The 15858-nt window shown below is 39.4% G+C and overlaps 2 protein-coding genes across 4 annotated transcripts in view; both read left to right on the forward strand.

Moving 5' to 3' along the window:
- The window catches only part of CTNND2 (catenin delta 2), a 937337-nt gene that overhangs the window by 408948 nt on the left and 512531 nt on the right, over positions 1 to 15858 (forward strand). The gene's annotated exons all lie outside the window — the stretch shown is intronic.
- LOC132421641 (ubiquitin-ribosomal protein eS31 fusion protein-like) overlaps positions 1 to 15858 on the forward strand; it is a 38519-nt gene that overhangs the window by 7286 nt on the left and 15375 nt on the right. The window lies entirely within an intron of this gene.

The raw sequence follows: 15858 nt of genomic DNA on the forward strand, positions 1-15858 counted from the left end.
CTTTGCTCTCCTTTGCATATTTGGTTACATTATCCAGAATGCATCTCCCAACTCATTCTGTTTGCATTTCACTCGAAGGAAGTAAAACTGTGTGTTGAAAAGCTCCTCTATTCATATGTTTATTTCTATTCAGTGATTTTGAGAGCACATTTATGGAATTTATAAAAGCAAAATGAGTTGAAGGCGTAAGGAATTCAAAAGGATTGCCTAATCCAGCCATATTTTTATAGCCTATAGATCTTATCTAGAAAAATGACAAAGAAGAAGTATCTCTGGAGTTTAAAATGAAAGCATATACAGAGGACTTGAATAGACACTTCATCAAGAGGATATGAAGATGGCAAGAAAGCACTGGGGAAGATGTTCTCCATCATTAACCATTGGGAGAAAGCAAATGGGAACCATAATGAGATATCAGAATGGCTAAAATTTAATAACAAACAATTATTTTTTAAAAACACTGACAGGGCTTCCCTGGTGGTGCAGTGGTTGAGAGTCCGCCTGCCGATGCAGGGGACACGGGTTCGTGCCCCGGTCCAGGAAGATCCCACATGCCGCGGAGCGGCTGGGCCTGTTAGCCATGGCCGCTGAGCCCAGGCATCCGGAGCCTGTGCTCCGCAACGGGAGAGGCCACAACAGGGAGAGGCCCGCGTACTGCAAAAAAAACCAAAAACAAAAACGCTGACAATACCAGGAACACACAAGAGCTGGAACTCTTACACATTCCTGGAAGGAATGCAAAATACTACGACTCTGGAAAATGAGTAGTTTCTTATAAGGTTAGATGTCTACTTACCACATGACCCAGAATCAAACTTATGGGTATTTACCCTAGAGAAATGAAAACTTATGTTTATATTAAGACTGAATATGAGTGTTCGTGTTACTTTATTTGTAATAGTCGAAGCTAGAAACAACCCAAATCTCTTTCAACAGCTGAATGCTGAAACTAAATATGGTACATCCCCAGAGGGAATACTACTCAGCAGTAAAAAAAGAACAAACTATTAATTTTTCATGTTTACTTTTTTATTTTATTGAAGTATAGTTGATTTACAATGTTACGTTAATTTCTGCTGTACAGCAAAGTGACTCAGTTATACATATATATATTCCTTTCATATTCTTTTCCATTATGGTTTATCACAGGATACTGAATATAGTTCCCTGCGCTATATACAGCAGGACCTTATTGTTTATCCATCTTATATATACTGGTTTGCACCTGCTAATCCCAAACTCCAAATACTTCCCTCCCCCTTGGCAACCACAAGTCTGTTCTCTACTCTGTCAGTCTGTTTCTGTTTCGTAGATATAAAAAAGAACAAACTATTGATACCTGCCACAACTTCAACAAATCCTAAGACATTTGCTAAGTGAGAAAAGTCATGACATTCTCCAAAGACAAAGTTGTAAAGATGGAAAACAAACCAGTGATTGTCAGATTGTCAGGGGCTATAAGTGGGAGGAAGGAGTGTCTAAAGGGATTGCATGAGGGAAGTTTCTAGGGTATTGGAACTGTTCTGAATTCTGATTATGCTACTGGTCACATGAATCTATGTGTTGAAATTCACAAAACTCTACATCACAAGGAAAAATACCAATTTTATTGTATGGTCATTAAAATTATTTTTTAAAATCATGGGTTAATGTATTTCTAGTTAAACTGCATAAGAAGCTAAAGTCACATATGGAAAAGGCCAAGTCAATGGCAATATCAAAAACTTTAAAATATGTGATGAAATTATATTTTTGGTTAACATGTTCTTTATCAACTTTGTGCACTAGAAATACCTGCCTCTCAGGCAGCGCTAAGTTGGGGGAGTGAGCTGGTGCCCTATGGGATGGTTGCATGTGGCTCATGGCTGAACCTTTGCATTTTAACAGCTATATATTTCTTTCAGTGAGTACTTAAAAGACACAAATAACATGTCAGATCCGTAATTTCATGGATAATGTTGCCTAAATGTAGGCAAACTACAAAAGTGGCAGGATAATTTACAGTCATTTAAAGATTATATAAATAACCATAATGGGTGATTCAAAGATAGCCAAGAAAATTGTTTGAAATTTAAGAGACTCTGAGTAGGTTAGTATTTTCAGAGATAACGAGCTTTTTGGATCATATACAGTAGGAAAGAAAAGGTTATAAGGAAATGACCATATAGTCAGGTTTTTAAGTTACAGTAAAAGTAGTAGTTTGTTTCTGAAAAAAGAAGAAAACATTATACTGAGAATTTCCATTGCTTAAAAAGTGTGTCTGTGTGGGCTTGTGTTGTAAAGGTAAATTCTAAAATGTAGAACAGGCAAGAAAAACCTAGTTTCACACTTTGCAAAATAAAAACTCATGGGTAAAAAAATTCAAATAAATGTTCTTTCTCGATTTATCTATTTTAAATTATTTCTGATGTGACCATTTATATCCTATATTCCATGTTCAGTCATGGATATTTCAGTGAGGATAATAAAATCTCATTAACATACAAGTGAATAAAAATATTTAACTTGTTTCATATTTTCACTGAGCCAAGTAAAGAATTGTTTTTATGTGAACATAACTATGGGCATTAAAATAATTGAACAATTTTATATATTGTCCGAAGCTTTGGGTTATTGCTATGTATGTCATATGCTTCCCAACAAACTGTGGGTATTATAAACTATATTTATAAGCAACAAGAAGGAAAAAAAAAAACACATAGCTAATCAAGATGTGATTATTTATATTAAAATTTAAATTATTTAGTTGACAACCTTGGAAAGATTTTTCTCAAGTTAGAGATTAAAAAGATAGTTTCACATTGTCATAATACTATGAAGACTACTTAGGTTTGGTTTCTCTGGAGATAAACTGGCGATGATTGTTGAATTGCTTTTCTTTCTCAGTCCCTCCTTTAGTTCTTTTTTAAAAGAAAAACTATCTTATATTGGAGTATAGTTGATTTACAATGTTGCATTAGTTTCAGGTGTACAGCAAAGTGATTCAGTTATACATATACATGTATCTATTCCTTTTTCCTTCTTTCTCCCTTCCTTCCTTCCCATCTGCTTTGCTCTTCCTTCCTCTCCCCTCCTTCCATCCCCCGCTCCCTTTCAGCCTTCCTTTATTTTTTCCTTCTGTCTTTCCACCTTCTTTCTTTCCTTCTTGCACAAGGAGCTTTCGGATCGAAGAGTAGACGCACTGATGTTTCAGTCGTTACTGACGAAACCGGTTTCCTGAAAGGTTCTGCCAACTCACCCCACCTGCTGCCGTGCAGATGAACCCTGGATATTATCAATCAAGGATATCTCATTCTTATATAAATTTGCATTTCCCTGACCACTAATGAGGTTGAGTGTGTTTCCTTCTGTCTGTAAGCAATTTTTATTTCTTCTCCTTTTTGAGTTACCTCATTGGTCATTTTTCTATTGGGCATTTGTCTTTTTCTTCTTGACTGCCTGGGCTTCTTTTTATACTATTTTTATTAGCTATGTATATACTTTGCAAAAAATTTTCAGTCTTCTTTTATATTTTTTTTAACTTTGTTTTATACTGGAGTATAGTTGACTAACAATGTTGTGATAGTTTCAGGTGAAGTGATTCAGTTATACATATACATGTATCTCTTCTTTTTCAAATTCTTTTCCCGTTTAGGTTGTTACATAATATTGAGCAGAGCTCCCTGTGCTGTACAGTAGGTCCTTGTTGGTTATCCATTTAAAATATGTCAGTATTTTAAATTGTTTATGGTATCCTTGGACTTAGAGAAACTTTAATTTGATCACTTCTGCCTTTTGCATCTTGATTATTAGGAAGAGCTTCCTCAGTACAAGATTATAAAATAAAAATAATGGCCTCATATGTTTTCATCAACTTTCATAGTTATTTTTTTCTTCCTTGGATTTTTTTTGTTTCAAATTTTTATCTAGCTGGGATGTATTTTCAATATCATGACACAGAGATCTATGTATTTTTTTTCTAAAATGAGTATATAACATTCCTAACACTTATTATTTACTAAATAATATTATTTACTAAATCCTCACATACTATGAGTTATTCTGGACACTCAGTTATGTCCCATTTGATATAGTTGTCTATATCTGTCCTAATAACAAGCTATTTAAGTTATTGTCATTTTAGAATACATTTTGATAACTGATAGGTCTTCTTTTTCAAAACTGAGTTTACTGATTTTCTATAGGTAGTATTTCATATGAATCTACTTTGACACTGTAAGTAAAGAAAGGATCCAAATAGATTTTGAGGGGATTGCATTGAAGACATATATATGTTCTGGTGAGAAGTGGCATTAAAATAATATTATCTCTTTCCATCTAGGAATATGATTTTTTTTCCCAATTTGCATGAAAGGTTTTTATTTTGTTTTCACTCCTTCAATGAACTTTTATGATTTTATTTTTTACATTTCTTTCACCTTTTCTGTTAAATGTATGTTTAGGTATTTTATAATTTGATCCTATGGTGAATTTTTCCCCCAATAATATTCTACATTATGTTGTGTTTTTGCCAACATATGGAAAAACTATTGAGTTTTTGATATATAACCTGTCATTAAGCTGATTTCTTTTTTGGAGACGTGGTAATTAAAGATATTTTTCAGTTGATTATTTTTGACCCTTCTCGGTGTATGATAAAATCAAGTATCAGTAGAGAGGGTTTTGTATTTTTCCTATTACATTTCTTTTGGAAAGTGTTGGTAGGCACTCCAGGACATGGTTAGATACCCTAGTGAAGGTAAGGGTTGCTGACTGTGGGAGCATTTTCTAGTATACATTGTGCTCGTCATTTTAAAAACTGCTCTATTTGTTTGCTACCATTTTAACTAGAATCTTTGCTTTGCTTTTCATAAATAAGGTAGTATTTATTTGTCTGATTTTTATGAGTTCATGCTTGTTCTATATAAATACGTACAGATTCTCTCTCATTCTCTGTGCTTTAGAATAGTTAAAATAACAGAATATAATATGCAGAATTATCAAGGAAAACTAAAGGGCCTGGAATATAGAATCTCCTCAGTAAACTACAAGGTAATGGTTAAGAGCATAGAGTTCGGAGGCAGATCTGGGTTTAAATTTCAGGTCTGTCACTGACTCCCAGTTTGACCTGGTGCAGTTTACTTAGTCTGTCCAAGTGGCCATTTCCTGGTCTATAAAGTGCAGATGACAATAATATCTGTTTTCTGAACTGCTCTCACCTGTCTCTTCGATAATAGCCTCCCCCAACATACAGTCTGGCCTGCTGTTCCATATCCGTCCGTTTTCATGTTCTGAATTAGATTATAAGACTCTTGAGTGTCCTATATTTACATTGAGTCCCCTGAAACTCAGAACCTACAGAGCGGCATGCAATATACTGTCTGATTAATTGAATTTCAGTACTTTCTTCTTTTTTCCTCACATCTTTTTCAGGTTATGATTCTTAATTTTGCCGACACAGCACATTTTATTTATTCACCGATTATCAGTAGACTCTGGTGAACTCTACTCTACTAACCAAAACCAGGAAGCTCATTTTTAAACCGTAGCTGAAATGCCTTAAATGCCTTTTAGAAGTGAAGAGTGTATTTGTCACCAAATATTTGTCCTCCATCAAAGGTAATTATTTTCAGTGTCAGGTATGAAAAGTTAAATTAAGAAGCAAAGGATTGCTTTTGTTATCGAATAGTCCAATGCATCGGGTCTGCTGCTATCTGTGTAATTACAAAGTCGGTACCCACAGATGTTGATAGGAAAGAAAGGTGCCTTTGATCAGAATGCCGGCAATCTGGGGAGATGGTGGACGCAACGTCTCCCAGTAACCACCTCCGAAGATTCTGCTGGGCTGTGAAAGCTTTTAAAGGGAAACTGGGAAGCAACTCAGTTAGTCATTGAGATGGGGGTCAGGGTCGTCACCAAACCCCACTGTGTGCAGGCTTGTTGACTCCTCATGATTCCCCTCTAGACGTTATCTTGTTCACACAGTTTGGTCACACAGTTTGTTCAGGAGTTTACTGAAGGGGAAGCTGGGGAAGAGATCTGGTCATTTGTTAATTATTTATTCTTCATTTCTACTTCTTTGATCTACGGAAAGAACCGACACGTTACACAAGGTATTGTGTGATTAGAAGATTTGAAAGATGTGCTAGGGCTGGAGATGAGTAGAGCATGGGGGTGCCCAGTTTAAAAGTTAGTTACAATATAGCTTTGCTAAAGTGACAACAGAAAGGGCTTCCTGCCGAGGGCGGTTTCCTGCAAAGAGCTGCTTACAAATCCCCACTTGTCAGAGAACATCATCCCATTGCTATGGGATTAGGGCGAAGGTCTATCTTCTGTAACTTCATGCCGACATAGGCACCGTATTCTCAGAGTGGGTCAGCAAGGGTCTGTAGCATCTCTTTCCTGACAATTTTAATTGCCCGCCTAAATATACGAGCAGAGCAAGCTACAATTATTTGATGCCCATAAAGATATTGGTTATTATAAGCAATAATGTTAATCCCATTCTCTTGAGACCAGTTCTTGGAACTGCTTAGCCATAGATTCAGTACTGCTCAGGATGGAGCAGCTTATGTCATGGCTACTGCCTGGTCATCATGCAGTTAGCTTTTTTTCCTCTGGTGTCAGTTATAGTAAAACGACTCAGGAACGTGCATCAGACACTGAGCCTGTGACTCTGTCGTCCTAATCATTAACTGCTCAGTTTTGTGCTTGGCGGAGGGAGGGGTGCCTTGCAGGTTTCTGCTTGGTTCCACTTTGTGAACATGAAATTAAAAAACAAAACCGTGGGCTTCCCTGGTGGCACAGTGGTTGAGAGTCCGCCTGCCGATGCAGGGGACATGGGTTCGTGCCCCAGTCCGGGAAGATCCCACATGCCGCGGAGCGGCTGGGCCCGTGAGCCGTGGCCGCTGAGCCTGCGCTCCGCAACGGGAGAGGCCACAACAGTGAGAGGCCCGCGTACCGCAAAAACAAACAAACAAAACAAAACCGAATCCAACATGGGGGCAGGGAAGAGTTGGTCTTGGGTGACCCATCTCAGCATGTTTGGGATCCACGGACTCCTCTCTACAGGATAGAGTTGCTGCCTTCCCTAGTGAGTAGATGTTGGTTCCCTTTGGATATAGCCCCTTCCCACGAAAGACTGACCCTTTCTTATTTGTCGGCTCTCTGTTTCTAGCTCTTGTGCTACATCAAATGGAACACACATTTACTGGCTCTTCCATAGGTGTTGCACTGCTGCCTATACAGTATACCATGTATACTTCGATGTACGTGAGCCAAATGACTGATTCAGACCCGAAGTCAACTCTGCACACCACCATGTGACAGAGTCTAAAGTTTATATGAAGTAGTGATGGGAGATGTTCAAAAGCAAATTCTTGGTGAGAGCTTTGAATAAGGAGGGAGTGTCCACAGGTAGAAGAATAGAGGAAGGGCTTGGAGAAGAGCCTGATCTAGGAGGTGTGAACAAACGTGGATGTGTGTGAAATGTGGAGGGGTCCTCAGTTTAGCTACTTGAACATCGAGTGTGGCTAAAATGCAACTGGAAAACCAGACTGGGGAGGCTGATTCGTGATGCCAACAAATTTGTGCCGCCACGTTGACCCAGACTGATTCTGATCTCTAGTTCTAAGGCCTGCTTTTAATGCCCTTCTCAATTCGACCCTCTTGATTCACTTGTATTAACAATCCGGTTTTCCATCGCCTAGGTCTGCCTGATAATGAAAAGTCCATTCTGGGACATTTCTTTCTTCTCAGTCTGTTTCCTCCCTCACTTTCTAATCTTCCCATATACTCCTAGGACTTGACATTCCTCTAAACTTTGTTGAGCCCTTTCACTATTCTGCACCAGAAATCAGCAAGATCCCTACTCATTCGTGAGGAGCTTACAGGGAGCCTGGGCATCATGCAGGTGGCATAGGACAGGTATAAAGCCAAAGAGAGTGATGGGAGCAAAAGAGAGTAATCAAGGGTTACATGCTCCATCTAATGACACACAAATTCTCCTTTAAAGCAACCAACAGCACAATGAACCAAGCCTGCCAGTTGAGTCCACTCCAACTTTAAATGCTATCTGTTCTCTGCCAACTGCCAAATATCTATCTCCAGCCCAGAATTCTCCGTTGAACTCCAAATTCCATGAACTCCAGAGCTTCCAACTCTCGTGACCTCTTGGATGTCTGATGGGCACCTAACACTCCCCAGGGTGAAAAGTGGACTTCTGCTCTCACCCATCCCAAACCTGAGTTTCTGCGCCCGCCTCTCCAAGTCAGGAAATAGCAATTCCACACTTCCAGCTGGTCAGATAGGAAAACTCAGGTGTTATCTCTGACTCTCATTTTTTACCACATCAGGTATTCAGTTCATTAGACCCATTGGCTCTAACTTCAAAAATTATTCTGAATTCAAATTATTCAGAATAAAATTATTCTGAATTCAAAAATTATCCAGAATTCAGACAGTTTTTTCTGCTCCTCTGCTGCCACCTTTGTCCCAGCCACCTCTGTCCTCCGCCCATTTTCACCTTTGTCCCCAAGCAAACTCATTTCCATAGTAGCCAGAGGGAGCCTGTAAACAAAAGTCAAATCATTTTACTCCTCCCTCAGATACCCATCTAAGCTTTCCCATCTCAGAGAAAAGTCCAGTATTTACAGGGGCCTCAAAGACCCCATATACAGTCTGCTTTCTCCCTCTTCCTACTATCCCTCCTTCCCACCCAACCACACTCCTGCACCACCCACTCACCCCTTCTGGTTTCAATACTTTAGTCTCCTTGCTGATAATGAGTCTTCCAGCCAAGCTCAGCCTCAGGGATTTGCATTTGCTAGAACTTTCCCACCAACCCCCTAGTTCACCACTTACCCCCTCATCTGATTAAAGTCTTTGTTCAAATGTCCCCTTCTCAGTGGGTTCTCGGTGAGACTGTTTTTTTTAATGTATTATTTTTTTAATTGAAGTATAGTTGATTTACCATGTTTCAGGTGTATAGCAAAGTGATTCAGTTATATATATATGTATATATATGTATTTTTCAGATTATTTTCCATTATAGGTTATTATAAGATATTGGATATAGTTCCCTGTGCTACACAGTAGGTTCTTGTTGTTTATTTATTTTATATATAGTAGTGAGTATCTGTTAATCCCAAACTCCTAATTTATCCATCCCCCCTTCCCCCTTTGGTAACCATAAGTTTGTTTTCTATGTCTGTGAGTCTGTTTCTGTTTTGCAAATAAGTTCATTTGTATAGTTTTTTAGATTGGGTGAGACTTTTTTTTTTCTTTTTAATGACCAACCTACCTAAAATGACATCTGCCCACTATGGGCGGTCTCCACCCCATCCCTGCTTCATTATCCTCTCCAGCACTTCTCCCTCTCTGACTCACCATCTATTTTACTTATGTATCTATTTATTGGCAGTCTTTCCCCACTGGAATGTTAGCACCTTGAGGGCAGGGAGTTTTGATCCTTTTATTCACTGCTTCACTCCCAGCCTCTAGAAAGGAGTGGGATACATAAAAGGCAGTCACAAATTCTTTGTTTAATGAATGCATAAACGAATGCATTCACAACTACTGAAGCCTATGTACCTAGAGCCCATTCCATGCACTGAATCTTGAATACTGTTGGGGTCAGTGCTCAGAATATTTATCATTTAAATAGTGTGTGTGTGGAGGTAGCAGGGGAGCATTTCACAAAGGGGCCTTGCTCTACAGACTGATCCCTAAAAACACGATGCGCTGGGGGGTACACACTCCAGACTGAGGAGCTGCCAGAAAGATGCAAAGTATAGAAGCGTGCACAGGAAGGGCCCTGGGAAATCACCCAACACTGCCTCCTACAACACTGAGGTCTATGCCAGAGCAAAATCTAGTTCAGGTATGAGGCTGGGCTTCGGTGGTGGGAGAGAGTTGGACTTTTGATCTATAGCTTTTGAACTGGTACAAAGACGTTTTCCTCAGACCCAGGGAGGCAATAGCAGGGGGTCAGGCGCTCCCTCCAACCCCCAAGGCTGTATGTTGTTCTTTACCCTTTACAGTCGAAAGGAATTCAGAAAGAAACAGCATAGCTAAACACTTTCCAAACAGTGAGGCTTGTACTGACTGCTGGTGTCGGTGATTCCCGGGAGATTCCCGGGAGAGTTTGGTCTCCCTGTACCAGTGGCTTTCCACCTTGTTTGGCTGTGACTGCAGGAAGGAATACATTTTATAGCCCAGGCCTCTCAGTGCAGATATGAATGTTTAAAATAAAAAATACTCAAGCTTCCTATGGATGAGGCACCCAGAGGATTCCTGTTTCGTTCCCTTTCATTTTATTATTACTAGTTTCTTAATGCTGGCTGATGGAGCAGGATTAGGGTAAAGCAAGTGAGGAACTTCCAGCAGCACAGAACTTAAGGGGGAGCCAACAACCACAACAACCACAATGAACCACAGTTAATAGAGAAAAATGCTATTTTAAGTCAATATTTTTAAAAGCCCAGGTTAAGGCAAACAGTCCATCAATATGATGTGGAGACTTTACATAAAGGCAGGTAGTTGTGTTTTATGACCCTGGTCAATGGCACCCTTAGTTACTGTTACAGTGTCCTTTGCACTCAGCCGCGCATCCCCTCCAGCTGTGTGTACGAGGGTTGACAATGGCCTGGGAAAGATTGAGCAGCATGGGGGCTTTAAAGTCATGCTTTTTTTTTAATTAAAAAAATTTTTATTGATGTACGTATGTATATATATGTATTTGAATATATATATATATATATATATATATATGTTCTGTTTCAGATTCTTTTCCATTATAGGTTATTACAGGATATTGAATACAGTTCCCTGTGCTACATAATAGGACCTTGTTGTTTATCTCTTTTACGTACAGTAGTGGTGTCATGCTTTTTGATTGTAGAACATATATTAGCTTATTCTACTTGGTTCAAAATATGGGAGTGTGTCTTGATGAGTGGCTATAGGGGCACATTTCTCCTTTGGCCTCAGGCTCCAACATGGCTCAGCACAGCACTGTGGGTTGACTTATGCCCACATTTATTTCCTACACAGCTACCCTGTTACCTGCCTTCCTGGGGTCTGTGGCTCCACCAGCCTGGAGAGTTCACTTGATGTCAACCCCTTCCCACCCACCAGTCTCCTAGACAGCCCACCACGCCACACACCTGGAAACTCTCTCACCTGCATGGGGCTCTGCGTCCCTGCTTCTCTTCCAAGAACTTTTTTTTCTTAAATAATCTATTGAATTATATATCCGTGTAAACACACACATTTTTAAATCATAAAGAGGGCTCATTTTATTTGGGGTTTAGTTAACAGAAACATATCTAAGTGGTTTCAGCAGAGTAAAGAACTATTACTGAATTGACATGAGACATAATATGCTGGGGCTCTGAAGGGAGTTTTCAGGGTTCTTCATCTGCGCACCTCACTTACATCATGGGAGCAACAGGTCAGAGAGGAAAGTTCTATAATCAGCTCCTTCAAACAATAACACCAGTGGGGCTTCCCTTCCCTGGTGGCGCAGTGGTTGAGAGTCCGCCTGCCGATGCAGGGGACACCGGTTCGTGCCCCGGGCCGGGAAGATCCCACATGCCGCGGAGCGGCTGGGCCCATGAGCCATGGCCGCTGAGCCTGCGCGTCCGGAGCCTGTGCTCCGCAATGGGAGAGGCCACAGCAGTGAGAGGCCTGCGTACCGCAAAAAACAATAAAATAAAATAACACCGGAGATACAAAGAGTGCGCTCTGTGTTTTGCTGGTGGAAACTTTCAATCGTAAAGAGGTGATTACCCTGTCCAAGGTTGCTCAGAGTGGCATTGAATTAAAATTCCAAGTTTGTTTCCCCCTCTGGTGTCGAGTATTTTTTTTCTTAATGTTATAGTTAAACATTTTTGCAGACTTCCCTGGTGGCGCAGTGGTTAAGAATCCACCTGCCAATGCAGAGGACACAGGTTCGAGCCCTGGTCTGGGAAGGTCCCACATGCTGCAGAGCAACTAAGCCCGTGAGCCACAACTACTGAGCCTGCACTCTAGAGCCTGCAAGCTACAACTACTGAGCCCATGTGCCACAGCTACTGAAGCCTATGTACCTAGAGCCCATGCTCTGCAACAAGAGAAGCCACCCGAATGAAAAGTCCATGCACCACAACGCAGAGTAGCCCCCGCTCGCCGCAACTAGAGAAAGCCTGTGCATAGCAACAAAGACCCAATACAGCCATAAATAAATAAATAAATAAATATATATATATATAAATAAATACATAACTTTATTAAAAAAACAAAAACATGTTTGGACCACAATGAGACTTTAAGTGAGGGAGGTCATCAGAGTGGATACAGTTTTCATCTAGTGTCTCCTAACCTTAGATCTAATCTTAGATCTAATCCTATTTGCATTTCTTTATGTTCAGATTTAAGCTTAGCAGATCGACTGTGTTAAAAAGTTCCAAGTTCACAATTAATTGCAGTGGAGATGACTAAGTTGCTTTCAGGAAGCCAGAGTACTCATGGACCAGTGCAGATTTCAGAGGACTGTGAAATGACATGCATAATTATAGTAGGCCAATGAGAAGTTCAGCCCGTCAAGGGGAAAAATAATGTATACCTTTGGGAAGTCATCAAGCAGCAGCAATATGCCCTATCTAAGAAGATCTTAAAAGCTGTTTTCTCTGGTTCAGATAAATGAGCAGATGTGGCTGGTCTGATGTGTTTTGACAAAGTGCTCCAAAGACACTGTGCTTAACAGGCTGAAAAGCCACTGCTCCAGCAATTCCCGTCTTCTGAGAGCCACGTAGCCAGATTTCACAGGTCTCACACTGGATATGAAAGCAGTTTATGAAAGTGCAAGGGATGGGGGCAATTTCAGAGCCACAGGTAAAATGCAGGATTTTACATTCAATCAGCTGTGCTATAAAAACTGCTTTGGTAAAATAGACATCAAATTCAGAGGTCCCCCAAGCACAGCAAAGGCAGTGGGTTCACAATGTGATGGATACAAACTGATAAAATAGGGTGGGAGAAATTACAGTCTTCTATGAAATAGAAGGAAAAAAAATATGTGCACACACATTCATGTATCAGTCCATCCATACATACAAGAGCAAAAGCCTGGCATGAAGTCTACTGTAAGTGGGCAATGAAAAATCATTCTAATAGACAGGTTAGTTTTTACCAAAGTCATATTGTTTTTTTGACTGAGTTAATTTGAGGTAAAACCCTTTCACCCAAAGCTGAATGAGTTAAGGTAATGCCTCACTATTTGACAGCAGTCATATTTTCTTGATCCTAAATCCCTAAAAACCAGGCAGCACAAGAGTACAAGAGTTAATTGCCAGTGGTTCACTATTTGTACCAATGTTTTCTTAGCCTCCACCCAACTTTTCTAAGGAAAAGTGAAAAGCATTACCCAATGAAAAGAAATTCTTCATAGACCATTGAAACCACCATAGAAAGATAAACTTGTAAGCGGTGGTTTTGTGGTCATATCAAGATAGGTGATATGTACTAACTCGTAAACGTTTTTCCCTTGGGTTGAATTTACCTCCCTATCAGGTGTGTCTACTCTGTCCCAGATTACCCTCATATAGTTGTTAAAAAAACAAAAACAAAAATAACTTGCTTTTCAAAGACCAGATCCTGTAGAGTTGAGAGTTAGTTGTCATGATAATTGTGGTATAAATCATGATCTGCTAATAAAACAGTGAGATGTAAAAACTCCACCTGTAAAGCTATGGGACTGATTTCACTAATAATCATTCAACACAGTCTCATTCTTCTTGACATTCAACTTGTTCTAGTCAAGTTAGAAAAGACATGACTAAGGGCCAATTATTTCCTTAGTCAAATATTCTTAAATGTGAATCCACCAAGTTTCTATGTTAAAATGAGACCCTTATATATTGATAAAAAGGGGGACGGTTCACTTCAGTCATTCGAAGGTATCTTGAACCCTTTCCATTCTGTACGATGTTATAATTTAGTTGGAAGGAAAAGACAAGCACAGAAATATCTCTGATAACACAACTGTGGCTTCAATATTACACAATTGTTTAGTATTATTTTTTACTATAAAGTGTATTTTTTACTATAAAGTATTTATATAGCACTTCACTTTTTTCAGTGTTTGGGGCTATCCTTTAATTAAATTCTAACAATAATCATGTGTGTTTAGTCTAGATTTCTTGCTCTACCCAGATATAATGCCCTCTGGGCATGTCCCCATACTGGATAGGAAATGGATGTTATTATTTATAGAAAAAGAAACTTGTGAGAAGCTGTTACAGGGAAGATTGTTGAGTGTGTGGGTGTGTGGAGCTGTAAATATGTGAAGGTGATTCAGAATCAGCTGGCGTTCAGTTTTGCCTCCAAAGTTTCCTTACCTCTCTGGGCCCTACATTGCCTCACCTGAAAACCATGAATGATAATACTTACCTTGCATTATTATTGAGAAGTTGGAGTGAAATTGTGCATGTAACTCACGTAGTATGTTGTCTGGCACCTAGTAAGTCATCCAAGTAATAACTTTTATTGGTAATTATAGCTGAGCACAGAAGAGTCAAGTGGGAATTTAAAGGCGTTCTGAAATTCTGAAAAGTCAGAAATAATGTAAAACTATGGATAGCGTTACAAGCCTGTAAGTGGATAATCCAAGTTAATTAGTTCCCAAAATTCTTTGGTTTGAGTCCATTCAGGTTTAGCAATATGAGGTTGTCTCTTTCCGTTATGTAACTATAGGACATAAGATGCCCAAAGCAACCCTGCATTTAAAGATGGAAAGTAGAAAAATATAAAAGTTGAATTGTTTCAGCTTTTGCTTTCCCTTATCAGTTGACTCTGCAATGTATTACAATATCCAAGTTCTTACTTTAATTGATAGCATTGGGAAAGCTTAATACATCAAATTTTAGGCATTCCTTCTGTCCTGATTAGAATTCACTCTTTATATGTGTGTGTCCCCTAAATTCCTTGAGAGGAAGAGTCTAATCAAGTGTTTTGCACACTCAAATTAGGTATATAATAAATGCTGTTGGACCCAAACTGATTCAGGATGGTGTATTGGAAATTTTTATGCCATTAGTTGTTCACTTTTAGGTTCTAGGGTGGAGAGAAGGCAGTAGGAATTAGTCATCCACTGCTCCTTGTGTATCTGGAATCCTAAATTTAATTTCTCGCAGTTTGGCTTCTTGAGTAAGCTTCGTAAGTCATATAACTCCTTGGTCTTACTGGACAAAAAACAAACCAGAAAAACAAAGACAAAAACCTCTCATCAATTCTATATTCTCTCACTTTCTGCCAATATCCATTGTAGCTCACACAGGCTGTGTATGTGAAATAAACCTCATGAGCCACATTGCCTTGTTTGCAGTGTGAATGTGAGACTTGCTTAATTTATAACTTCTAACTTAAAGACTTTCCATAGATGGGTGGTTCAGAAAATTATCCCTGTGGAAGCAGCACAGCTTTAATAATCACACCTCAACTTTGCTGGGCAAATGCAAATGGCTGACAAGGAGATGCCCCAGAAGCACACAGAGCCAGTGAGAGGCAGGTGTACACAATACAAGTGCTGAGGACACTTCAAGGGTACCATGTAAGATACTTTGTACTATAGTAAAAAGAGCTGGGAAGCAACCATAGGGAACTTGCTGAACTAATGGGACTCATCTAAGGGGCTCGGTTTGAACATATATAATGAAGTCAAGACTGAGAAATTACAGTTATCCTGGTCTTCAAAGATACTTCATAAGAAAAAAAAAAAATTTCCATCCAATATTCACAATGATGCTCCAAGCCAAGCCATGACTTTGGAGTAGACACGTGCCAGGGCCCCGTTTGTCTTGGTGCCCTCTCTCTGATTTTCCACCAAGAAAATCTCTAGTC

Source organism: Delphinus delphis, chromosome 3 (assembly GCF_949987515.2).
Source record: "Delphinus delphis chromosome 3, mDelDel1.2, whole genome shotgun sequence".
Taxonomy (NCBI): domain Eukaryota; kingdom Metazoa; phylum Chordata; class Mammalia; order Artiodactyla; family Delphinidae; genus Delphinus; species Delphinus delphis.